This window comes from Equus quagga, chromosome 19 (genome assembly GCF_021613505.1).
Source record: "Equus quagga isolate Etosha38 chromosome 19, UCLA_HA_Equagga_1.0, whole genome shotgun sequence".
Taxonomy (NCBI): domain Eukaryota; kingdom Metazoa; phylum Chordata; class Mammalia; order Perissodactyla; family Equidae; genus Equus; species Equus quagga.
The window spans coordinates 36,145,150-36,170,152 of record NC_060285.1 but is presented as its reverse complement, the minus strand read 5'-3'; the positions used below and the strand labels follow the sequence as shown (position 1 = coordinate 36,170,152).

The following is a 25,003-nucleotide window of genomic DNA, read 5'->3' as shown; positions in this document are numbered from 1 at the left end:
GTGACTGGTGGAAATAGCTTTTGTTTCAGAAAGGACAATTATGTAGGTACCTTAATCTTCTTTCCTCACTCTTTAATTTTTATGATAGCCGTAGGATCCCACACCAGTTAGTAGGCATTTTTCTCCCACTTTACAATCCTGTAATTTGTTAGGTAAGCCCCACTGGTACGCTAGACTACATGACTTAGCTTCGTGACTTCCAACTTCTTATTCTTTCTACCGCATTGTGTTGACTCTTCCTTCACGTAATAAAACATGAAAACATTTTAATGTGAGTTAAACTCTGTTTTTAATTTATGTTTTATATTTTCCTAGCTTGGTAATTTTTTTTAATGTAGCAAGTAGAATATTTGAATATCTCTCCTTATTAAAACAATATCCTAGGCTAAACCTATGTTTACCTGTAAGAAAGATGGTACAGACAACAAATGTTTTCAAAAGTATTTTGAAAAGTGTCTTTCCTCCCAAGTGGACCAACGTTCGTATAAAAGGAAGTTGCCTTTTTTTTCTCTGTGGCATCTGAGTATGGATATGTATATTTACACAAACACATCCATACATACACACACGCACATATGTGTACACAAAGGAAGCCTCGTGTGTTCTAAAGCATGACAGCCCATTCATGAACACATTCACCAGTCCATAAGGTTTTTGCCATTTCCCTTTCTATTTTTCTGCATCGCATTTGAGGCCCATGAGCCTCAGCAGCCTGAACCATGAAGGCTGCAGAGGTGTGGATTAGAATCTTAGTTTTGATTAAAATTATAGGTCCTCCAAACAGCAGTTAGTTGTGAACTCAACTTCATTTTTTCCCAAGTTCTGAGCTTCTAGGGCATCTGAACTTCTCATTCATTTCCTATCTTCCTCGACATAAATCCTCATCTGTTGCCCTCCTACCTAATAAAGAATTAAATATTACTTGTAAGGTGGCCCCTTACCCTGCGTCTTCCGTGGTCGTATCAATCACAGTGCCTCCTGTGATTAGCGGATACTTTTGATCATACAATGATCTGTGCATTTTCTATATGCTATTTCGGTACCTCCTCACACAATCCCATGGTCTAGATGCCCACTCTATAGACGAGGCAGCCGAGGTTCACAGAGGCTGAATGCAGATCTGTGTCCAAAGCCTGTTGCATACTACTCCCCCTCGGTTTTTCTGAAAGTTGTATTATTTAAACTGCTCTCTAGGCTTTTATTTGTAAGACAAAACATGCATAAACAGTGCGTCATATGTATAAATGCCTAACTTCAAAATGCATAAAAATTTACTTTTAATACAAATCTTCATTCAGTTTTTAGATTTTCTTCTAATGCATTCTAAAGTGAAAAGACAATTTCGGTGTATATTGTTAAATAAAAAAAGAATTTTAACATGAGCGATTCTTAAGAGGATTTAGGTACCTATATATGTGAAGTAACAAGGAAATAGCAATAACGAAGTTTAATGTTCAATTTTTAATTTAAATATTGTGTATGTGGCGTATGGTATACCATATATGGTATGTAGTTTCTCCCATATTTTAAGTTTTGAAGAAAACATTATGATATTCCAGACTGAAAGGGAGGACAAGGTGGGAGGCCGGAGTGAAGTGACCACTGACCTTTACCTAGTAAACATTTACCTGGTAGAATATTGAGTAGGAGCCAGAGCACCTGAGCACTTACCTACCTAGAAATTTATTTCTTCTCACAGTGGAAAGTATAATTCTTTTAAAAGGCTTAAAATTGCAGGACTCTCGTTTCTGAGGTATAATTGAGGCTCTTTGTAAAAAGTGACAGGATGAGGCACATTCTTGAGCCTTGACCGTAACTCAGTGTGCATTGCAATGACGATTCTTTAGGTGGAAAGCAGCAACATGCAAGAGGATTCACACATAAATAGGACCCTTTGGTCAGTTTGACATCAGCCATGCGGCGTTGGGCTTATAATGGGCAGTGACCATGGTATAAAGCCGTGTATTATAATGTCATCTAATGGAGAAATAGGTAGTGTGGATGTTAGATGTAATGGTCAGTCTGGCAAATTTTTGCCCCTGAGAAATAGAACTTGAAGATGTTATCTACTATATAGCTCTATTTCTTGTTTATTGGGATGAAATAGCAATAGCTAGAAGAATAGCAGAAGTTCTGTCTGCCTGAATCAGAAATTTACTTACTCCATGCAGAAAATTACTGATCAGGAGTCTTATGTTTTAAGATAGCTTGCATATCTCAAAGAAATTACCTCAGCAGAGGTGTAGAATTAAGTTGAAATCTATTGCTTTGGCTCAAGATAGTTTCCTGAAGGTGCTTTTTCTCTTTTCCACCTAGGGTGTACACTGTCCACAAGCGGTAATTACCTTCTGCACTCTGTTTACACTTGTGTGGAAGAAGGGTCTTCCATTCTCTCCCCCTCACCGCTTCATCAGTCCTCAACTTATATATGTATAAATAATGGCATATGCAGTCAGGTACTGCGTAATGATGTTTCGGTCAGTGATGGACCATGTCTACAAAGGTGGTCCCATAAGATTCGTACCATACAGCCTAGGTGTGTAGTAGGCTATGCCAGCTAGGTTTGTAGAAATGCACTTTATGATATTTGCCCAACAACAAAATCATCTAATGACACGTTTCTCGGAATATATCGTTGTCATTTTGCAATGCACGACTGTATGATATCATGTGGTGATGCACTTACTGAACTTGATATCTTTTGACTATAAATATTAACAAAGCTGACTCAAATAGCAATGTTGCATAGCAAGGATTGCTCTTCCTTAATAGTAAAATTGGGAATTTCAAATATGGTGAAATTTAAGGATGCCAAGAAGATTTTACCACTGCCATTATTGCTTTGATAGTTTCTATTAAAGCAATATTTCCAGAAGGTACAAAATACATTCCCCAAATGTATGCCATAAACATTAATATGTCTAGATGTTGCTTAAAAAAGTTAAGTTGTCAAGCTAGTGTGGGAAAAGCTTCATACTATGTTTCCTTCTTAAAATATATTAATATGCATATTACCTATTAAAGACTCTGAAAGTCTTTTTGCATTTAAAGCCCTACTTAGTATATTTATCATGGAAATTTTTGGCAAGTTAAACCTCTTATCCAGAGAAAAGAATGTCCTCTGGATGTTCATTCAAAAGAATGATCTCTAAGGAACTTTATAATATGCTGGACTAGAAGGGGGTGGGGCATAAAAAGTACAGAAATTCTAGAAATATGCATAAGTGAAAAGGCACTGATTTTTTTTTTTTTTTGGCTGAGGAAGATTCACCCTGAGCTAACATCTGCTGCCAATCTTCCTCTTTTTTGCTTGAGGAAGATTAGGCATGAGCTAAAATCTGTGCCAATCTTCCTCTATTTTGTATGTGGGTCACCACCACAACATGTCTGACAAGTAGTATAGGTCTGTGCCTGGTGCCTGAGATCTGAACCCACGAAGTCAGGCTCCTGAAGCAGAGTGCATGCAACTTCAACCACTAGGCCATGGGGCAGCCCTCCACCCTCCCAAAAAAGGGACCTGATTTTTACCTGGTAGACCACTGGGTTGGAGACAGAACACCTGAGCCATTGCTAACCTAGTAATTTATTTCTTCCTTAAGTAGTCATTCACTTTTAAACATCTAAGAATTTAGTAAAAATGAGTATAGTTCACTGCTTTCCTCTATGATGGGTGAAGAGAGGTAGGAGGAAAGTTCTAGGAAATCAAAACAGAGTTACCACCAAGGTTAACGTTTTGGGAGAAAAAAATTTGTTATTCACATTGGAGCTAGAGCTGCCCTAAAAATAGCTATTTGGAAAAATTAGTCCAAAACCAAAATGAGTTGAACTACAGTTGAAAATGTTATAATGTGATGAGGATGTGTTTGCAATTTCCAGAACATTAGTAGAACAAAACAACTTTGTTTCATGCTGACTAAATGTCAGCCATAATTTTGAAAGAGGAAATTCACTTTATTAAATTGAGACCAGATGCAAATGATCTTTTAATTGTCTTTAATTCCTGAAATAGAAATAGGATTTGATTATTGCAATATTTAAAATCTTTTCATCACATATCTGTACTAAAGGCCAATACTTGTAACCTACAAAGAATAATACATCAGAGGAAGTAATTATGATTTTGTTTGAGTTTTTTCCTTTGCCTGGAAAACTCTCACTCTCCCATTTAGCAGTTGGAGTCATAATAGGTTTTTAAAAAATTGTTATCTTATGAACTTCTTGTTACAAACTATTTCAAGGATATAGAAAAAGAGAAAATGTTGTAACAGATACCCACGTATTTTTAACTCCAATAAAACAAAGGCTAAAATTTTGTGACATTTACATTAGATTTTTAAGAAATTAATTTTCTAATAAACTCTTTCTTTTAAGCTAGTTTTATATTACAGATTTGTTGCAAAGTTAGTAGAGAGAGTTGCCATGCACCCCACATTCAGTTTCCTCTATCATTAACACCACACATTAGTATGGTACATTTGCCATGACTAATGAGCCATTATTGATATATTACTATTAAGTGAAGTCATATATTATCCAGATATCTTCCGTTTTTCCCTGTGTTTCTTCTGCTGTTCCAGGATCCCATCCAGGACACCACATTTCATGTAGCTGCCATTTCTCCTTAGGCTCCTCTTGCCTAGACGGTTTCTCAGGCTTCGGTTGTTTTTGATCACCTTGAAAGTTTGGAGAATTTTTTATTTGTTTTGTAGAATGTTCCTCAGTTGGTGTTTGGCTGATGTTGTGTCATGAGTAGATAACCCGTAGAGGTTATGGGTTTTGAGGAGGAAGACTACCGAGATAAAATATCCTTCTCACCACATCACGTCAAGGTTATATATTATCAATATGACTTATCATTCTTTATGTTAACTTTGATGACCTGGCTTGAGGTAATTTTTGTCAGATTTCTCCGTTGTAAAGACACTATTTTTATCCTCCTTACCGTTTCCCTCCCAAATTGTACTCTGGGAGGAAGTCACTATGTGCAATCCACACTTAAGGAGTGAGGAGTTTTGCTGCCTCTCCTTGAGAACAGGGTATCTGCATAAATTGTTTGGGATTCTGCATGGGAGATTTGTCTCTTCTCCCCACTTATTTATTCAGAATTTTATATTAGCATGGACTCAGGGATATTTAGTTTATACATTGTGTTATAACACAATACTACTTGATTTTGTTGCCCAGCTTTGACAAATGGGAGCTGTTTCATAGGCTTCTATGTCCCTTTGATGTACTTCCATCATTTTGTGTGTGTGTGTGTGTGTTTTCCTTTCAGCAGTTTCTTACTTTCTGTCACTATAACATGCGCCAGGCTCATCTTGTATATTTCTTGCCGAAGTTCTAGAATCAGACATTTTTCCAAAAAGCCCTAGTTCCTTTTAGAGGAGAATGGTTTAGAAACCAAGATCTGGGTTCTAGGTCTATCTGTTGCTATTAGGGTGCCACTGCTTCGAGGCTCTCTCAGATGACAGAGCAAGGAGATATATGTCTGTATACTAACAATGTGTATACACATATCTATAATATATAAGTATTTTATATGTAACTATCTGTATCTATATTAACTAAATGTAAGTTTATACTGATGTCTTCAACTCTAATCTGTTGCCATAGGAATCTTTCTAGCCTCTTCTTGTTTATCTGTAACTTCCCATTACAGCAGAGAGAAATCTGTCTTCTACCACCCACCATCCATTTTCTTAGTTGTTCATATTCCAGTAGCCAGGTATAGTTGTTTTAGAATTGTTAACCTGTACCCATTTGGGAAAAAGGTTTGTCACCTACAGTTTCTTTTGCCTCTGTCTTACAGACTCCACTCATTTCCTAACTTACAGAGATCAGCACCTTGTTCCCTCTCCCCACTCAGTGAGCTTGTTTCATATATTTGTAATATGTTGTGATTCTTTTGTCATTCTCTGTGTTCCATCCTGGTATTCCATGACCTCCTAAATGCCCCTCTTCATCTGTAATAATTTTCTTTGCACTGAAGTCTTCTTTGTCTGAAATTAATACTCCAGCTTTCTTTTGGTTATTGTTAACACGGTTTATCTTTATCCATCCCTTTGTTTACCTATCAGAGTCTTTATGTTTAAAGTAGGTTTCTTGTAGACAACATATAATCAGGCCTTTTTTATTATCGTTATTCACTCTGGTAATCTCTTTTAATTGGAATATTTAGGCCATTCACATTTAGAGTGATTATTGATATGTTTGAAATGTCAGCCGTGTTTGTAACTGTCTTTTATTTGTGGCCAGTCTTCTTTTTCTTCCTTCTCCTTTTTTTCCCACCTTGCTTATTTTTTTATTGTGGTAGAAAAAACACATAACATAAAATTTACCATCATAACCATTTCTAAGTATGCAGTACAGTAGCGTTAACTATCTGCACATTGTTGTGCGGCAGATCTCTAGAACTTTTCCATCTTGCAAAACTGAAACTCCGTACCTGTTGAATAATAGTTTCCTCTCCCCATTCCTGCAGCCCCTGGCAGCCACCATTCTACCTTTTGTTTCTGATTTCTAAGATTTCGACTACTTTAGATACCTCGTATAGTTAGAATCATGCAGCACGGAAGTTTTTAAGTTGGATGTAGTCCCATTTGTATATTTTTACTTTTATTGCCTATTCTTTTGGTGTTATATCCAAGAAATTATTGCCAAATCCACTGTCGTGAAGCTTTTTCCTTATGTTTTCTTTCAGGAGTTGTATAGTTTCAGGTCTTATGTTTAGGTCTCGAATCCAGTTTGAGTTAATTTTTGTATATGGTATCAAGTAAGGGTCTAACTTTGTTTTGCATGTGGATATCCAGTATTCCCAGCACCATTTGTTGAAGAGGCTGTTCTTTCCTCATGACATAGCCTTGGCCATATGTATAGAGGTTTATTTCCGGCCTCTTAGTTTTGTTCCGTTGGTCTATATGTCTGTCTTTATGCCAGTATCACACTGTTGTGATTACTGTAGCTTTTTAATATGTTTTAAAATCAGGAAGTGTGAGGCCTCCAGCTTTGTTTTTCTTTCTCAAGATTGTTTTGCCTATTTGGAGTTCTTTGAGATTCCATATGAATTTTAGGAAAGTTTTTTTTTTATTTCTGCAAAAAATACCATTTGGGTTTTGATCAAGAGTGCATTGAATCTGTGGACTGTGTGGGTAGTATGGACGTTTTAGCAATAGTAAATCTTCCAATCCGTGCACACATGATGTCTTTCCCTTTATTTGCGTCTTCCTCAATTTCCTTCAGCAATGTTTTGTACTTTTCAGTGTCCAGGGCTCTGCCTCCTAGGTTAAGTTTATTCCGAAGTGTTTTATTCTTTTGATTCTATTGTAAATGAGATTGTTTTCTTAACTTCCTTTTCAGATTATTCATTGTTAGCATATAGAAAGATACCTGATTTTCGCATGTTGATTTTATATCCTGCAGCTTAGTTGAATTTGTTTATTAGTTCTCACAGTTTTTTGCCAAAGTTTTTAGGGTTTTCTACACGTAAGATCATGCCACCGGCAAACAGAGTTGACTTTACTTCTTTCTTTACAGTTTGGATGTCTTTTATTTCTTTTTCTTGCCTAATTGCTCTGGTGAGAAATTTCAGTGCTCTGCTGAGTAAAAGTGGTGAGAACGGGCACCCTTATCTTGTAGAGGAAAAGCTTTCAGTTTTTCACTGTTGAGTATGATGTTAGTTATGGGTTTTTCATATATGGCCTTTATTATGTTGGTATAATTTCCTCCTGTTGCTAGTTTTTGGAGTATTTTTACCCTGAAAGAATATTGAATTTTGTCAAATGCTTTTTGTACATCAATTTAGATGATCATGAGAATTCCCTCAGTTTCCATTTGTCTAGAAAGTCTTTATTTGTTTTTCGCTTTTTTTTTCTTTTTGCTAAGGAAGATTTGCCCTGAGCTAAATCTGCTGCCCATCTTCCTCTTTTTATATGTGAACCACCACCACATCACAGCCACTGACTAGTGGTGTAAGTCTGAGCCCAGGAACCAAAGTAAAGTGTGTCAAACTTAACCACAAGGCCACCGAGGTTGGTCCTCTATTTCACTTTTTGAGGATAATTTGCAAAATTATCGGTGTGGGGGGTTTTTTTTCAACATTTTGAATGTTTTACTCTACTTTCTTCTTGCTTGATGTTTTCTGATAAGTACAATTACAATTCTTAACTTTGTTCCTCCATAGGTAAGGTGGTTTTTTTTCCCCTCTGACTCTTTTTCAAGATTTTCTCTTTGTCTTTGGTTTTGTGCAGTTTGGGTCTAATATGCCTAGGCTTATTATTTTGGTAATTTATCTTGCTCGTATTCTCTGAGTTTTGTGAATCTGTAATTTTGTGTCTGTCATTAATTTTGGAAAGTTCTCCATCTTTATTACTGTAAAAATTTCTTCTGCTCTGTTCTCATTCTTCCTCCTCTGATATTCCAGTTACTCATGTGTTAACATTTTGAAATTTTGAAACTTTTCCAAAGTTCTTGGCTGTTCTGTGCTTTTCATTCATTTTTCTCATTGCATTTCAGTTTGGGAAGTTTATACTGACCTGTCTTCAAGCTCATTGATTCTTTCCTTGACCATGCTGAGTCTTCTGATGACCCCATCAAATTCATTCTTCATTTCTATTATGATTTCTAGCATTTCCTTTTAATTCTTTCTTAGAACTTCTCTCTGGTTACATTACCCATCTGTTCTTACATGTTGTCTACTTTTTCCATTACAGTCCTTAACATATTAATCATAGTTATTTTAAGTTCCCTTTTTAACAATTCCAACATCTGTTTCATATTCCAAAATCTGAGTCTCATTCTGATGCTTGCTTTTTCTTTTTGGATTGTTTTTTTCTTTTTGGCATGCCTTGTAATTTTTTGTTGAATGCCAGGCATGTTGAGTTTGTAATAGGAATTCAAATTAGTAAGCCTCTAATGTGAGGATTTATGGTAATCTGGCTAGGAGTTCAGCATTATTTAGTGTTCACTGTAGCTGTTGGTGCTGGAGGATGCACATTTATCTTCTGTCTTTGCTTTTGTCTCCTGTCTCGATGTTAGGCTTCCCTTGGTACTCTTTCTCGGAGAGAGTCTGTGTCTTGCAGCTCTTTTAGCTGTACTCCAGTTTTATTATAATGAAGCCCTCTTGTTGTGGGAAGGTGTAGAGGAGGGGAGAGCAATCTATAATCATTGAATTAGATCTCAATTTTTGATTTGGCTTGTATCTCTGCCCCATGACCTTCCCAAGTTTTTCTGCTTTTATAGCTCCTCCCCTCCTACTCCCTTAGGTGAGACAAAAGGGCTACAGGAGGATGAAAGAAGAAGAGTGCCCTTCTGCAACAGCTCTAGGAAAAGGCTCTAGTAAAGTCTTTCATCCTGGAGAGTAGGCCTGTGCTATCTGGTATATTTCACAAGGATAACTTCTCCGCTGCCCTCACCAGGAGGGGATACTTTTTGGTTCTTCAGTATGAGAACCTGATCAGGTTCCTACAAGTAAAGACCGTGAAAGTTTAGGAGGCATCCCCCCTCCCCGCCAAAGACTGTGACCTTCAGGGGTTTCTCACTCTCCAGCTAGCCCACACTCAGCCTCTAGCAATTATCAAAGTTACCACTGAAATGTGCCTACCTGGTTATGGCTCCATGGGCTTCTGCGTCAGATAAGCAGATCTTGGCTGTGACTCTGTCTCTCTCTCTATTTCTGTTTCTTTATCTTAATCTATGTTTGTACCTATTTCTATGTCTGAATATATTGGGAATTACAGGTATTCCTGGGATGTGTTATATGTTTTTGTATGTAGGAAAAGGTCAGTAGACATTTTCTTAGTATTTCAAAAGTATAGAGTCAGATATTTAGAGAAATATATTTGATCGTGTAGGTTGTCTCCCTTTTCTGTCGGCACGCTGTCACTTTGGAGGGGATGCACCTGTGGGAACACTGACTCTGGATGGCTTGGCTTGTTCCACCACTTATTAGCCTTTGTGATCTTGTTCAAGTTATTTAACTTTTCTCTGTCTCTTCCTAATTGTGTGTGTAATTAGCAAAACTGTTTTTTGTTGAGGTGGTTGTTCAGAAGTTAAATGAGTCTGTACAGGTCTGTAAAAGGATTAAGCACGCTGCCTGGTATGCATATTGTGAGGGTTCAGTGCATGTTAACCATTAGCAGTAAGAACAATGTCTTGATTCTTATTCAGTAAAATTTTTGTCTTTGTAGGACATGGAACATTGTTTATTATTTGGCCACAGCCGTCCTTGTTCAGCCTCATCAGCCATAATCCCACACAATATTAAATTTCTGACGGCTCCCTAAGTGTGTTACGTCTATTCTTTCTTTGTCTTTACCAAACATGCTGCTGCCTTGGCCTGGAATATCTTTTTCCTGTCTCTCCACTTGGCAAAGTTCTACCCATCCATCTAGTTTCAACTCTAGCACTCCCTTTCGTAAAATAGTTACTGATTCCTTCAGGCGGTCTTAGCGCTTCTCTTCCAGGGTTCTTATTGCACTTGAATGTCTATGTGATAGTTGAATACTAATTACAATTGTTTGGTTTTTTAGGCTGTAAGCAGAAAGACCCTGTCTCTTCACTACCGTTACTAGTTTGATCCTTATCATGTAGTTATTCAATAAATACTTATTGAATGAATGTAAGTAAGATGACTCTGAAGCAGAGATTGGCCCAATTCACATAAAAGTTTGCTGTGTGTGACTGACGTGTCACTACCCTTCCCCGCTGAATTAATTCTTCTGTCTGGGCTCGCATGAAAGTAGGTGGCTCACCTTCTAGGATTGCTGGTTAGTTTTGTGCTCACCTTCTGTGCTTGCTGGTTAGTTTTGTGTCTGTCTTCTCCACTAGACTGAGAGCTAGTCTAGGGTCTCAGCTTTGTCTTCTTCATTTTTTAGATGATAAGGGAGGATCTTGTACAGTAATAACTGTTTGTTGAACAAAGTATTTCATGTTGCATGGTGAAAGGAAAGAGTGAGAGAAGAAAACTAAAAGTTTGAAAGGATAAATGTTAAAGGTGAAGGTTTACACAAGTAATTAGACAAAAAGGAAAAAATGATGTTTTAAGCATGTTAAAATAAGTAGAAAATATGATAACATAGTTTTCGTTTCATCCTGTTGGTTAAAAATGTTAAAGATCCTCAGCATGAAAAAGGGATTGAAGAGTAAATTCAAAGGGTCAAATAATTGGGTCACAACATTTTGGAGGGTAAAATAACTTTTTCTTTTTATTTCAGTAAAAATGATATGATAATCCTATACATGTAGAAATGCTGATCATTATTGAAAGATCAAATGAAAAAACACAAAATTGAATATATTCCCTTATTTTTTTCCATTTGATAACATAGTAGAGTATGATCTTCTGGCTGGCTGTTTTGCTCTGATAGCCTTGGAATGTAATCTCAAAAGAGTGCATAACATAAATCGTTCATTTCAGAGGGAGTTTGTAGAATTTCGTGAACAGTGGTGGTAATGATAATGAATATGTGTTCTTCGGACAGGTATAATAAAATATAGAGGATTCTCTGTTCTTTTCGTTTATTAACTGTGATGTATGGCAGCCAGGAATAATATTATCTTTTATAGAAATTATCATAGTATTTATATATTTTACTTGAAGAATCAGCTTTATATATAAATTTGATGAGATGGAGAGCAATATGAAACATTTGCTGCAGAAAGTGAGTAGTTTGAATTTACACTGATGACTATAGTAGAAGCAAGCTTTTCCTTTTTACATTTTTGCTCTAATTTTGTTGAAGTTTGTTTTTGATCTTACAAAGTATGAACTTTCAGTTTACACAGTATCACCTACTCAGTTTCAAACAAATATTAACATAACTACTGTACTAAAAGACATTTAAGAAATCTTTATTTGGAACTCTGAGGAATATTTTTTTCACAATGACTTTGTAGGTTTCCAAATATTTGTGACATGAATGGATTAGTAGTGTTATTGAAAGCCAATCAAAACTAAAGCAGTCGCCGTTCCTGAAAGAATGAATATGTTCTGTTGCCTAAAATTTTTCTTAAAGAAATGTGATTTCTTTTAGGTGACCCTTGTTTAGGCACACAGCTTCATCTTCTCATACTCTTCTAACTTCATTTGAGGACTTATTGATCACTAATCAAATCCAATCATTAACTTCATTGGATCATTAGTTTATAATTAACGTTAATCATAAACATACTGTGTTACGTTTTTAAGTTTTTTGCTTATTCTTTAGTGCAGAAGCTATCTGCTCTGGGTGTTTTCTGTTAGTTCCTTTTATGTTTTCCCTCCATTGCCCATCCATTACTTCTTATTTCAATACTGTGTTTTAAAAAACATAATGAAGAAATATTAACATAGTCATCTATAGCCATTTACTTTGAAAAAGAAGTGTGAAATATGACCAATTTGAATAAAATTCTATTTTGGTTAACTCAGGTTTGGTCTCTTTGAAGTGCCCGGTCTCTGACTTGCAATATTAAGAGTGAACTACAATTCTTCTACTTTCTTATTATTCTAACATTGGTAACAGCTTGAACTAAGCTAACTACTTTAACCTGAACTTGCCAAATCTTGTCAGTATTTCAAAGAGAAAATGAGCCTTTTGGGAAATACGTAGTTCTGGATGGGAGGAAAAGTATTCTTAAACTGTCACCAGTATTTACGTGGGTTTTCCAGTTTGATCAAATCTGGTCCTAAATTCGTTTTACTGAAACTTCAGTTTTGAGTTGTGGTATTCTCCCTCGTTTCTCTTTTCTTCAAATTCTTTGGTCCCAGAGGAGAATTTTGCCTACAATATTCTGAGACAGTCCAGAACAAGAGACAGTTTGGTTGATAACTAAGTGTTTCGGATCACAAAGTTCTTCATGTGGGTTTGTTACAAGAATGCTATTTTAAAGAAATGAAAAATAATCATTTACTTCATGACTTTCCATTGGGTAAATAGATTTATGTATAAAAGGTCGAGTTAAGAAGAGAACTGACTTTTTTTGTGAGTGCTCACAATGTGTTGCTATGCTATGCTTTTTAAATACATTTTATCTCAGTGAATCCTTTTAAGATAATGCAGGTTGCTACTGCCATCCCTGTAACACCAACATCATAATAGCTAACATTTGTTGAACACTTACCATGAACCACTCGTTGTTTTAAGAGCTTTGCGTGCACTGTCTCAGTCACAGATTTGATTGTTCTTATCCCTGTAATGTATCCTGGAGACAGTGAACAATTTGCCCACGTAGCCCAGCTATTTTAGGGATTCTTCTCGAGGAGCTGAGCAAACTCAGATCCATCCAATTCCCAAACCTGTGTTCTTTCCTCTATGCCCATGTTCCTCTTTTTATCACATATCTGTGCTTATTTTAAAAGAAGAACTGCTTTAAACAGTTTAGTAATTTAATAGTTTACATTTTCCCCCAAGGCTTCAAAGTGCCATGTTTGTGGTTTTCGTGGCATGACACCACGTCCCTAAAGGGCACATGCATCTCATTTTGAGAAGTTGAGTAAGTCAATGTGTTTCTTCCAAAGCCTGCTCTCTATTGTAGCAGTCGTGCAAGGAATGGTGTCAAGTTGACTACATGCCCTCTTATAAACTTCCGCATTACTTCGGTAAAAATACTCTTGTGATTGGAGTGTCAATTTAGTCCCTCCTGGATCTCATAGATAAACCTGCCAACTGAGATGTCAATTAAACTGCAGAATGTGATGAAGACAATTTGAGAGGTTGATGTTTAGTGAGTTCTGTGCAGCCTTCATAGCATGTTTTCCTACCAAGGTCAACAGGGTGTGAGATGTTGACAAAGATAATTTAGCCCCGAGCCAAACTACTATTAAATTGTCTAGCTAGAGGCAAATAAGTTCAGACTTTCTATTCCCCATCTCCGTGTCACCTCTGTACTCAAATTTTCCTGTTAGTGGCCCACAGTTTCTTGTGATATTACACATTTTCTCTTACTGTAAGAAAAAGAGTGAGAAAGAGAATTTTATTTTGTAATAATGCCAAAACTTGTGTGTGTATGCTTCAGCTAGCACACTATACTGTTAGGACCTGGGAGTGATCCAGTTCGATGATAGGCTTGTCATACACATTTATACATAAAAACTCATTCTGCTGGTAATGTGCCAGCCTCTGACCATTTGCTATGTGTCTGTGTATTTCCCTCTTTCTGCCCAGTTTAAAGGTTTCTGTAATCTTCTATATACTATCGCTGGTCACTTCACACTTTAAAAGTGAAAGACAATGAGTGTTGCTAACAAACAATGCTGTTTTCAAGAGATCTTTCTTTCTTTGTAATTCACAGAAACTTATTATTCACAGAAGATGGCTCAAGAATGATTAGCTTTACAGAAAGTAGAAATTTGGTAATTTTAGTAGTTAAATAACTTATTTTGTCAAATAGATGTGCTTTGAGTTGGTTGGTATCAAATTAACCTTTGTAAGCTGCAGGTCCTTTTAATGGTGTTAAAACAAGGAAAAATGTCTCCATTAGACTGACTCTCTAAATAATTGTCTTAATTTGGATCTTGTAAAGGAACTTTTAAGCCACCAGTACTTGCACTCACTAGATAGTCAGTTGTCTTGATGCCTGGCCAACTTTTCCTCCATCTGTGAGCCATCTGAAGTATGCCATCTCCTTTTTGAGACCTCCCCTGACGCATTCAGACAGCATAGATGCCTTGGTCTCTGTTTTTTCCTTGTGTACTATACATATGTCTAACTAAAGAGCCCTTTTAAGTAGTATGTTGGAATTGGTAAGGGCCTGCCTGCAGAGTCACCACAATATTACTCAGTCTATAAAAGCAGGAGTCGTCTCATTTTCTCTTCATCTATTCAGTGCCTGACACAGTTCTAGGCATATAGTAGGTCATCTCTAAATATGTGATGAAGAGTGGATGGATGGGTGGATGCACGAGTGTATAGGTGGACCCCTACTCTATTTTATCTGGAAATAGCATAATGATTTCTGTTAGTGAACTTCTGGACCAAGACTATGATGTAATCGCACAAACCATGAAGCCAAATTCTCTGTTTGAACCCAGCTCTGCCAGAGCAAGCTTTTGTTCCTTGGGCCAGGTGCTTAACCTCTCTATGCCTTAGTTTCTTCTTAGTAAAACGGGTAATAATAGTATCTCGGGTGTGTTATGAGGATTTAATGTGACAATACACATAAAGTGCTTGGAACGGTGCCTTGCACATAGTAAGCTGCTCTGTAATGTTTCTGTTCTTGTTCTGTTCTTCTAGAACCTACAAAGAGAAAGTAGAATTGCAGTGTTCTAGAACAACAGACTACTTCAAAAATGTGTTTTGGGAAGCAGAGATGAGGGAAATTTAATTATGCTTGACAGATATCACATGGTCTTATGCTGTGAAAGGATGTCTTTGTTAATGCCTCTTTGTTAGGAGTGTGCGGGGGAATGGAAAGCTGAGGTCACAGTGAGACCTCACTGATGCTGCCAATGGAGCCGAGTGGTTTTATCTGGTGGGACATTGCAGAGTCATAAAAGCCATCGTTGGAGTCCTCTGACTTAGGTGAATATTTGTGAAAGGTAAACAAGAATTGCCATAGCTATAGAATATTTGTCCAAACCAGGAAGGGAGTACTGTTATATTTACACTGTGGGCATGGACAAAACAGTTTCAGGCAAACTAGAATTACTTACAAGCACGGTGTACACTTTCAATATATATGTAGCCTGGTGGGTGTAAGAACCTTTGTAGGATATTCTACCCTTGATGGGCATCTTCACCTTGAAAGAGGTATCTTCAGAAGAAGATAAATGAATCATTTATCCCAATTTTGTTTAGTTCCATACATTACTACATAAAATAGATTACGGTTGATTTTAGGTCTCAGCTACTCTCCCCAGTCTCAGTGTCTGCTGACTGGATCTGGGGGAAAAGGGCCAATTCCTCTTTCCTATCAGGGACTGGAAAGCAATGGAAGCAAAAAAGATCACATGAATTAAGAATTTTACTTTGCTTTAATCTGAATTTTTAACCAGTGATTACTTCGCCTGAGTTGAACTCCATTTTTTTTAAACAGAGCATCGTAACCAGTAGAGTTCAGTTAACCCAGTACCTTTAATTGACAGCTGAGGAAAATGAAACCCATTCCGATTAGTGGCTTCTCTTGGTTGTTCACCTTCTTGGTGTCAGAACCAGATTCAGCATTCTCCTATTGAATACAGTGCTCTCTTCAGTACCTTGGTTAAATCATCAAAGAATTTTGTCTAAATGATTGAATAATGCTTTATATCCTTTACTGCTGAAGCTTTCTACAAAAAAGTATAAAATCAGGGAGTTATTTACATCTGGCTTTATCCTCTTATGAGAGCATTTGGATTTGAGAGCAAGTGGCACCCTGCCAGTGACAAATGGAGGCACCGAGATTGCCTTCCCATCATCCGCTACCTTTTATGGTGTCGAGGGATTTCTTGCTCTCCTTTGTGACCCAGCTGCAGAGCAGCTGTTGTTGAGGTTCTTGCTTTTCCACTCTCACAATGCAGTTTTCCTAACCACCCCCATGGGCTTTAAACTTCTGCAGCACGAATGTCAGCTCTGAGCTCTGTGAGCCAAGGCCGGCTCTGTGGGGGCCAATCAGCGTAGCCGCTTCCCATGTGATTTATTGCTAAACAGTTTGGGATGGAGTGATTCGGTGAATGCTGATGAAACTGGTCGTGACGAACACGAAGCACCCATTGCACAAACAGCCCAGCTGAATGGTTGGGGTTGTTGCTAATAGCTAAGATTCGGGGCTTTCCAATTGCACTAATTCCCTAACCAAGATTACATCTAAACTAAAGTTTCCTATTGGAAACCATTTTCTATGAACTTTTGGTGCCATCTTATGGAACACAGAATGCTGATAAAATTTGAGGTTTCTTTGTTTCTTTGTGCAAAGGAGGTGTTGACAACCGTGATGGCAGGGGTGATGTTCTGGCTATCATTCAGGACTCAAGATTTAATCAGATCTCCCCGCTGGAAGCCATGCTGTTTATCACTGAGACAACAATACTTCTCAATGAGAGCATGCATTTAAGACGTGTGTTTTCAGTGTTTGCTTTCCCAAGATATTTAACATTTTCGTGCATTTATGACCACCTACTATGCATCTGGCCCTTCGCTAAGTGTTGATTAAACAACTCTCTGAAAGTGGTTTACAATTAGAAGAGAAGAGAACAAATGGTAATTAGAGTACATATGGTAAGTGTCACAACAAAAGTAGGAAGCGTTGTCAGAGCACCCAGGAGAAAAACACTCGCTTGGAGAATCCTGAGCAGGTTTCATTCAGCCATGGCCGTAATTGGAAAGTTATCTGAGACTTCTAAAAATAAGTTTTGGAGATATTTTTCCTTCTAATTCTCAATTAAACTAAGAAAAAACCCCTAGACATTAATTTGTATGCTCAGTTGTGATTTATGTTTTGATTTACTGTGTTCTCTTTCAAAATGTTCAGTGTCTCATTCTCTTCTGCTGACATTGTTGCTCCCTCCCCTTCAAAGCCAGATACATTGACAGTTACCTGCAATCATCGTATCAATTTCCTCACCCCGGGGCCCCCCCCAGGCTTCCTCCCACTCCTTCTGGCTCCAAGACCTCCATAGGAATACACCTTACTGAAGTTACCAGTGATCTCTGTGTCACTAAATTCAGTGGATATTTTTCAGTATTTGACATAATTGACTACTGCTATTTTCTGGAAATACTGTCTGCCTTGCCTTCGGCCTCTTGATTCCACCTGATTAACAGACCGCATCCTTGACATCTCAGATGTCTCAGAGGTACCTCAGTCTCTACAGTTCTCTAAGCCAGGCTCATAAGATTCCTCTCTACAGCTGGTCTTTTCCCATTATTTACCAGCTTTCCTTCAGTTTCACATTCTAGGAACCTAGCGGTCATCTTTGTTACCTCTTTCTCTCACCACACTCCCTAACTCTCCTATCCATCAGGTAATTCTGTCTTTATTACCTAAATATCCACTAATCTTCATTTCCATTATCAACACCATCACTCTTTTTTAAAAGCCTGGACTAATCACCCTTCTCTTCCCATTCCAGCTGTTACCCACACTGCTCTCAGAGCGACATTTACACAATAGACATGACCCATAAGCCAGGTGTGCTCTGCTCTCCCCTGTGTTTTCCTCCGGCCCACCTTTACTCCTTCTCTCTGTCGCCCTCAACCTGGGCTCCATGCAGGGTTTCTCTGTTCCTGCCAGAGCGGTTTTACCTTCACTGTGCCTCTACTTAGAATACTTTTCTCTCCCCTTCAACTAGTTAATCATACACTCCTTTTAGACTTTTAGATCAAGCAGCCATCCTTTTGGAAACCTTCCCTGAGTACTTCAGCTAGGTCAAACCAACTGCTGTCAGTGAAACTCACAGCCCAGGTGTCATGCTCATAACAGCTACCGTTTGGGAAGTGTCATGGGGCAGGGGTTGTGTCCGTTCTTCAACATTTCCATCCTAGTGCTTAACACAGTGCTAGGCACATGATAGGTACCCAAAAAATACTTGTTGAATTAAGGAAATCAGTGAATAAATTTAACAATTTGCTAAAAGTTCATTGTTTTAATTAAAAACAGATATTTTTCTGTTTGGTTTGTGATTCAAAGATAAGTTATATGCATTACTCTGAAGTCTAAAAATAGCCAATTTTAATATTTAAAAATGATTTGCATATTTTCAAGTAAAATTTTAGGATATATTTATCTGTAATTTAATTATAAATTTGATTCAAACAAAATTTCTACTTACTTCACAACTTCCTCAAACATTTTTTTCCCCCAAGTGTTGGCTAGCAAGAGAGTGTGAAGCCCATTCTTTTATTTATTTATTTTTGTTTCTTTCTTTTTTTTCTTTTGGTGAGGAAGATTGGCCCTGAACTAACATCTGTTGCCAATCTTCCTCTGTTTTTTGTATGTGGGATGCTGCCACAACATGACTTGATGAGTGGTGTGTAGGTCCATGCCTGGGATCTGAACTGGTGAATCCCAGGCCACCGAAGTGGAGCATGCAAACTTAACCACTACACCAGCAGGCCGGTCCCATCCATTCTTTTATTTTTAACCTCTCTGATTTAGGTATTTTGAATTAACATTGGTTTATAACATTATATAAATTTCAGGTGTGTATTGTATATCTCAATTTCTGTGTAGATTACATCATGTTCACCACCCAAAGACTAATTACAATCCATCACCACACACATGTGCCTAATGACCCCTATCCCTCCTCTCCCTACCCCCTTCCCCTCTGGAGCTATCTGAACACTGTTCTCATCAACTGATATTATGGATGGAGAAGAGTTATGGTAAGATGTCGGTTTTAACTGGACTTTGAGCTTAGTATAGCAATGCAATGTAACAGCCTAAGCGATTTGCCCAGATGGAGCCTAAGATATGGCTGTATCTTACAATTAATTATCTCCCACTGAAATGTTACTGCACTATGTGTGGACGACCGCTTTCAGCTAGAAGGAAAAAATATACAAGTGAACAGATGTAGAAAGGAAATGAAACCTTATAATATAACAGGAAATCCAAATAAGCTCAACACCTTCAGTTATGTAGTATTTAGAAATTAGCTATTTTATATTTGTATCTTAAAGTTTAACTTTTTTTACTCATGATGTCAAAGCTACATGTATAGAGCAACATGCAATTTAAATTTTTTAAATTATCAAATATTTTAAATACTTATGAAAGCAAGTTACTTACTTTAAACGATTATTTAAAATGGCCCTATATGTTTACGTTTTATAATGCTTTTCAATGTATTTTTTCTCTTTTATTGAACATATGATTAAAATGTAGGAGTTTTTGTGTTTTTTGTTTTCTCACATTTTTGCTCCCCTCCCGGCATTCTTACCTATCTTTTTCTTGTTTGTTCTTCTCATGCAAGGTACCGGATATCTGGTATTCTCCTTGCTTGCCAGTGCTTGCTCTGTGGGCTCCCATCTGGCTAATCTTTCTGAATTAGTCCTCCATACTTTCTTGCCCTTGCATCTTAATCAAACAGAACTTGATTACTCCACTTCACATGCACCCTCCTACCATCACTTGTTCCCACACAGTCTTTCTCGTGTGAATAAATGATACCTGCATTCACCTAGATGCGACAAGCCACAAACTTCAGAGTCATCTCTGACTCTTGCTTTTATGTTATAACCACACCCAGTCCATCAGCCACCTATCTTCAAGATATTCCAAATTTAAGCACATCTCACCGCTTCCATGCTAGTCTTAGCCATAGAGTATTAACAGCCTGCTATCTTCCTCACCCTCTATAGTCAGTTTTCCACCTAAAATCTAGAATGTGTTTGCAAAAATCTAAAGGAGATCATGTTGTACCTCTATTTAAAATACTCCATGTTGTTACTTCCTAGTCAAAATAAACCCCGGTGCTTGCTTCAGCAGCACATATACTAAAATTGAAATGATACAGAGAGGACTAGCATGGCCCGTGTGCAAGGATGACACGCAAATTTGTGAAGCATTTCATATTTTGTGCAGTTCCTGGAGGCTGTTCAAGCCTTTGCTGGTTAATACCAAGAAAACAATATGAAGCAAAGCAACATGCGGCATCCAATATTGAAACTGATTTTCACTACCAAAAAAGAAAAATTAATTCCAACTCCTTACAGTGCCTACTCTGTTCTACACAATCTGGGCCCTTCTGACTCTCACATTCGTTTCCTGTGATTCTTTGTGGGATTTACTCCACTGCCACCATATTGGTTTTCTTCTTAGGCCCTACCACTCCAAACATGCCAGCATGGTCTGCTCACTCCCTTTACTTAGGTCACTTCTCAAATGTCACTAAAGGCCTTTCTTGACCATTTTATCAAACGTCACCCCACCCCACGCCCAGTTGTGTATTGCTCTCTCTCCTTAACCTACACTATTTTTCACCAAATTACTTAAGACTGACAGTGTCACCTGCTCATGTGTAAACTATCCACTCCACTTCTAGAATGTGAACCCCAGGAGGGCAGGACCTTTGTCTTGATTACCAAGACCTGGAACACAGCCTGTTACATAGCAGGAGCTTAATCCATTTCTGTGGAGTCAAATGTCACATCTCTGAAGCTTACTCTTACCCTTTCAGTAGATCGAGTTATACTGTGTTCTCAAGACACTTAGTTTGACACTAACACAGCACCATTTTTTGACAGTCTACCCTAGATGTGTACTCCTTTCCCCATCAGTCTTGAAATACCAAGGGAACAATCCTCTCATTTATCTTTGAAGCCCCAGCAGTAAAATGGTTCAATGATACAAGTAGTGCTAGGTTCTTCTTTAAAATATTCTTTCAGGCTTTAAAAAAATGTAATTAGGGGGCCTGCCCAGTGGCGCAGCAGTTAAGTGTGCACATTCCGCTTCTCGGCAGTCCAGGGTTTGCCGATTCTGATCCCAGGTGCGGATATGGCACCGCTTGGCAAAAGCCATGCTGTGTCGGGCGTCCCACAGATAAAGTAGAGGAAGATGGGCATGGATGTTAGCTCAGGGCCAGTCTTCCTCAGCAAAAAAGAGGAGGATTGGCAGTAGTTAGCTCAGGGCTAATCTTCCTCAAAAAAAATTGTACTTAGGACATAATCTGCAATTTACAATGCTTATTTCATTGGGCAGTGGATCATGAAGATCTCTTGTGGCTTAAGTCATTTTCTACAAGATCATTTTAATCAATACGTAGTATCATTGAAATTATATTTGGTTAATCAAGTCTATGCTGGTGGACCTTGAGTTTGTATAAACAATACTACAATGAAAATGAATAGCACCTTTTTGTATTTACAGGTATTTCCTTCAGACAAATGCCTAGAAGTAGAATTGTTTGACCCAAGTGTATCTGTGATTTAAGCCTTTTGATAGATGTCAAATTGCCCCTCAGGAAGATCTTATCACATTTTACTATAATTTACATGTGTTATTGAAGCACCTATTTTTATGAACCCTTAGTAATACTGAGTTCTGTTATTTTGGGGGAAACTTCATTGATAGATGAATAATAGCATCTTAATATATTTATTTGCACTTCAGGTAAATTGAATATTGAATAAGTTTAACATGTTTTTATAGGGATATTGGCCATTAGTTTGTTGGCATTTGCAAACTGCTTATCTGTGCCCATTGCTCATGTAACGCGTCTGGTACTTTCAGGCCAGAAACTCAGCTCCATGTGGATGGTCCACTTTTTTATCTTCTTTGAATGAAATCCAGTGTACTGTGGTTTTTTATCTCACTTTGTCAGCCATTGAATTTCAGCCAGTTTTGTGGGCCCCTCCCCTCCCAAAAGTTCACCTAAATCTGGGAGACTTAATGGTGCTCAAGAAAATGGGAAGGAGGCTGCCCTGGTCAACTTGGTCTAAGCCGATACCTTCACCTTGAAGTCTGATGGCTCTGCAGTTGAATGTGGGATGGGTTTCAGGGAAAGTTTGCTCAGGGGAGTCTTGGTTTGGGGTTCAGCCTTGCCCTAGGCATATCACAGAGCCATCCTCCCTGTTGAGGTCTTGACACCTGCTCTTGATTCTGCCCCTGAACAATGTGAGGCGCTCCCTGTCAACACTAGCTGCCCATGGTGTCACTTGGCATCATTTTTTAGTGAGCTTAGGTCTTATGACAATAGATTTCAGCTGTCTTTTAGGTACCTTCTGCTTCGGGATGTTTAGGAAAAGAGATCACAAAAGGCCTGACATTTATGGAAAGTGGGACTTGGGGGACAATTCAGGGAGGAAAAACACAAATTATTATCTGTAAACTATTCAACCACATTCATCTTTGTATCTGGTAGCCTTATTCTATTTTATTTTAAAGGTTTCCAGAAGAATTTTATCCTGTCCCTAAAAACAAAAACGAATGTCATGGTCAAATTTTAAGTGTGACCATTTGATGGGGGAGTTATTTTGGTAGTATGGAGATAAAATATTTCGTTGTGAAAGTTACCGCTGCCCCTGTCCCTTACTTTGCCTCTGACTGTTAACCCTGGTTAACAATATAAGATGACTAGGCAGGATATTAGAATAAAGTGGTTCCATGTAAATCATCTTGTTTCGTAAGAATTAGTTGAAGTGTTAGGGTTTTTTTTTTTTAATGATTGTTTTTCTTTTGAAGAGGAAACACTTTTATATCCTGTAGATACCACATATAAGCAATGTGGTGTTAAAACAGACTATCAAATAATGCTCCTTTTATTTGTAAATGGTGGTCCTCACAAATTAATTTTTCAGGACTGTTTAATTGCTTTTCCTTTTGCACGCATGTGTGTTTAAACAACACATTCACCAAATTACACATAAGCTTTTGGACCTGTTTTATTGGCTGCTTCCCTTTCTTGTTTATTATGCAGGTGGGTATATACTTGAATGTGAAATGAAGATGTGATTTTCCTTGGTTGTGAAAAATGACCGACATTCACAATTGTCAAACATTCCAAAGAGCAAATGCTACATGTAGGGGAGTGGCTGCCAGATACACAGCTGCGGAAGGACACGCTTCCTACCCAAACTCACAATCAACCCTAAAGAAGGAGTAGGCCGCGGAAGGGAAACTCTCTGGTTTGTTCTTTGCATCATTCTAATTGGTGTTCCTACCAATGCTGAAGACATGGGTAGTGCCTGGTTAGGACATAAATACTTGGTTGAGAATTGGCCGAGTTCCGAGGAACTCTTTATAGTTTTATAGATCTTAGTTCATGTGACAGTTTCCAGATGTGAAATGGAGAAATTACTATTTTGTTCACAGGTCTGTACTTTACTGAAAACCTATGAACATGTAAACTAAATATCTAAGGAGTAACTATAAGCCATTATGTTATATAAAGAAAATGGTGGTAGCCTGTTTATTTGTTGACTGGTCATTATATTTGCAGAACACTTGAATGGCTAGTGAAGAAAAGGCAAGTCTTATGGGAATAATCTGGTTTATAGGAAAAGATTAATACGCTAATTGCATTTTTGTATATATTCATAATACAATGCAAAGTCTAGATGTTTTGAGATGTCATTCAGTAAAATAGTTCTGAGCTATGACACACTTATAAGTTGATATAATGGTTCATATAATCAGTAATTTGCTACTAAAAATAAGTACAAGATTTGGTGTATGGTTTACTTTTTAAAATAAAACACTTTTAGCTGAAGCCATAATGTTATTATTATTATTATTATTATTATTATTTTTTAGATTGGCACCTGAGCTAACAACTGTTGCCAATCTTCTTCTTCTTTTTTTTTCTTTCGGCTTTTTCTCCCCCAAGCCCCCCAGTACACAGTTGTATATTCTAGTTGTGAGTCCTTCTAGTTGTGGCACGTGGGACACGTCCTCCACGTGGCCTGACAAGTGGTGCCATGTCCGTGCCCAGGATCTGAACCAGCGAAACCCTGGGCCGCTGCAGCAGAGCAAGAGAATTTAACCCCTCAGCCACAGAGTCAACCCCTGAAGCCATAATATTATAGTTCTCTTCTATGTTTAGTGTCCCTGAGTGCTTTTGAAGTGGGAGCTCTAGGATTGTTTGGGGGCGAATGTGTGTGTGTGTGTGTGTGTATAAAAATATACTTGTATCTATTTTTATATTTTGTAGTTGGAAAAAAGTATGATCACACATCAGAAGAGGTGCTGCTTGCCTAGCACACCCACTCAGGTGGGCACCTGTTTCTGAACAATGGTAGTAGCAGCCAATTTAATTAGAAAACAAAATAAATTAGCTGAAGACTAATCCCCCACTGTGGAACAGGCTGTATAAATTTTTTTGAATATTTATCTTACATGTATATGTTTTATTACTGCCAGACAGAAATAGATCTCATAGTCATTTGTGCTGCTTAAAGGCCAGCTGGTTAATTCTTTGTATCAGTGCTAATATACTAACTGCAGAGAATGTCTAATCTAGAATTGCTCACAGTTCTGATGTTAGAATCAAAATAGTATTTACCAAGTGTTTCTTAGCTCTATTTTATGTTCTTGACCTCCTAATCTTTTGCTCTGTCAGTTGATTTTTGCTTCAGTATACTGAGTTTTCGCTGTTTTATGTATGGGT

The 25,003-nt window shown here is 37.7% G+C and overlaps 1 protein-coding gene and 1 non-coding gene across 3 annotated transcripts in view; both read left to right on the top strand.

Annotated features, from left to right (window-relative positions):
* The window catches only part of TMTC2 (transmembrane O-mannosyltransferase targeting cadherins 2), a 388,282-nt gene that overhangs the window by 265,889 nt on the left and 97,390 nt on the right, over positions 1–25,003 (top strand). The window lies entirely within an intron of this gene.
* Positions 20,370–20,476, top strand: LOC124230648 (U6 spliceosomal RNA). Its single transcript, XR_006886254.1, has one exon. It is a non-coding gene; the product is annotated as a U6 spliceosomal RNA (small nuclear RNA).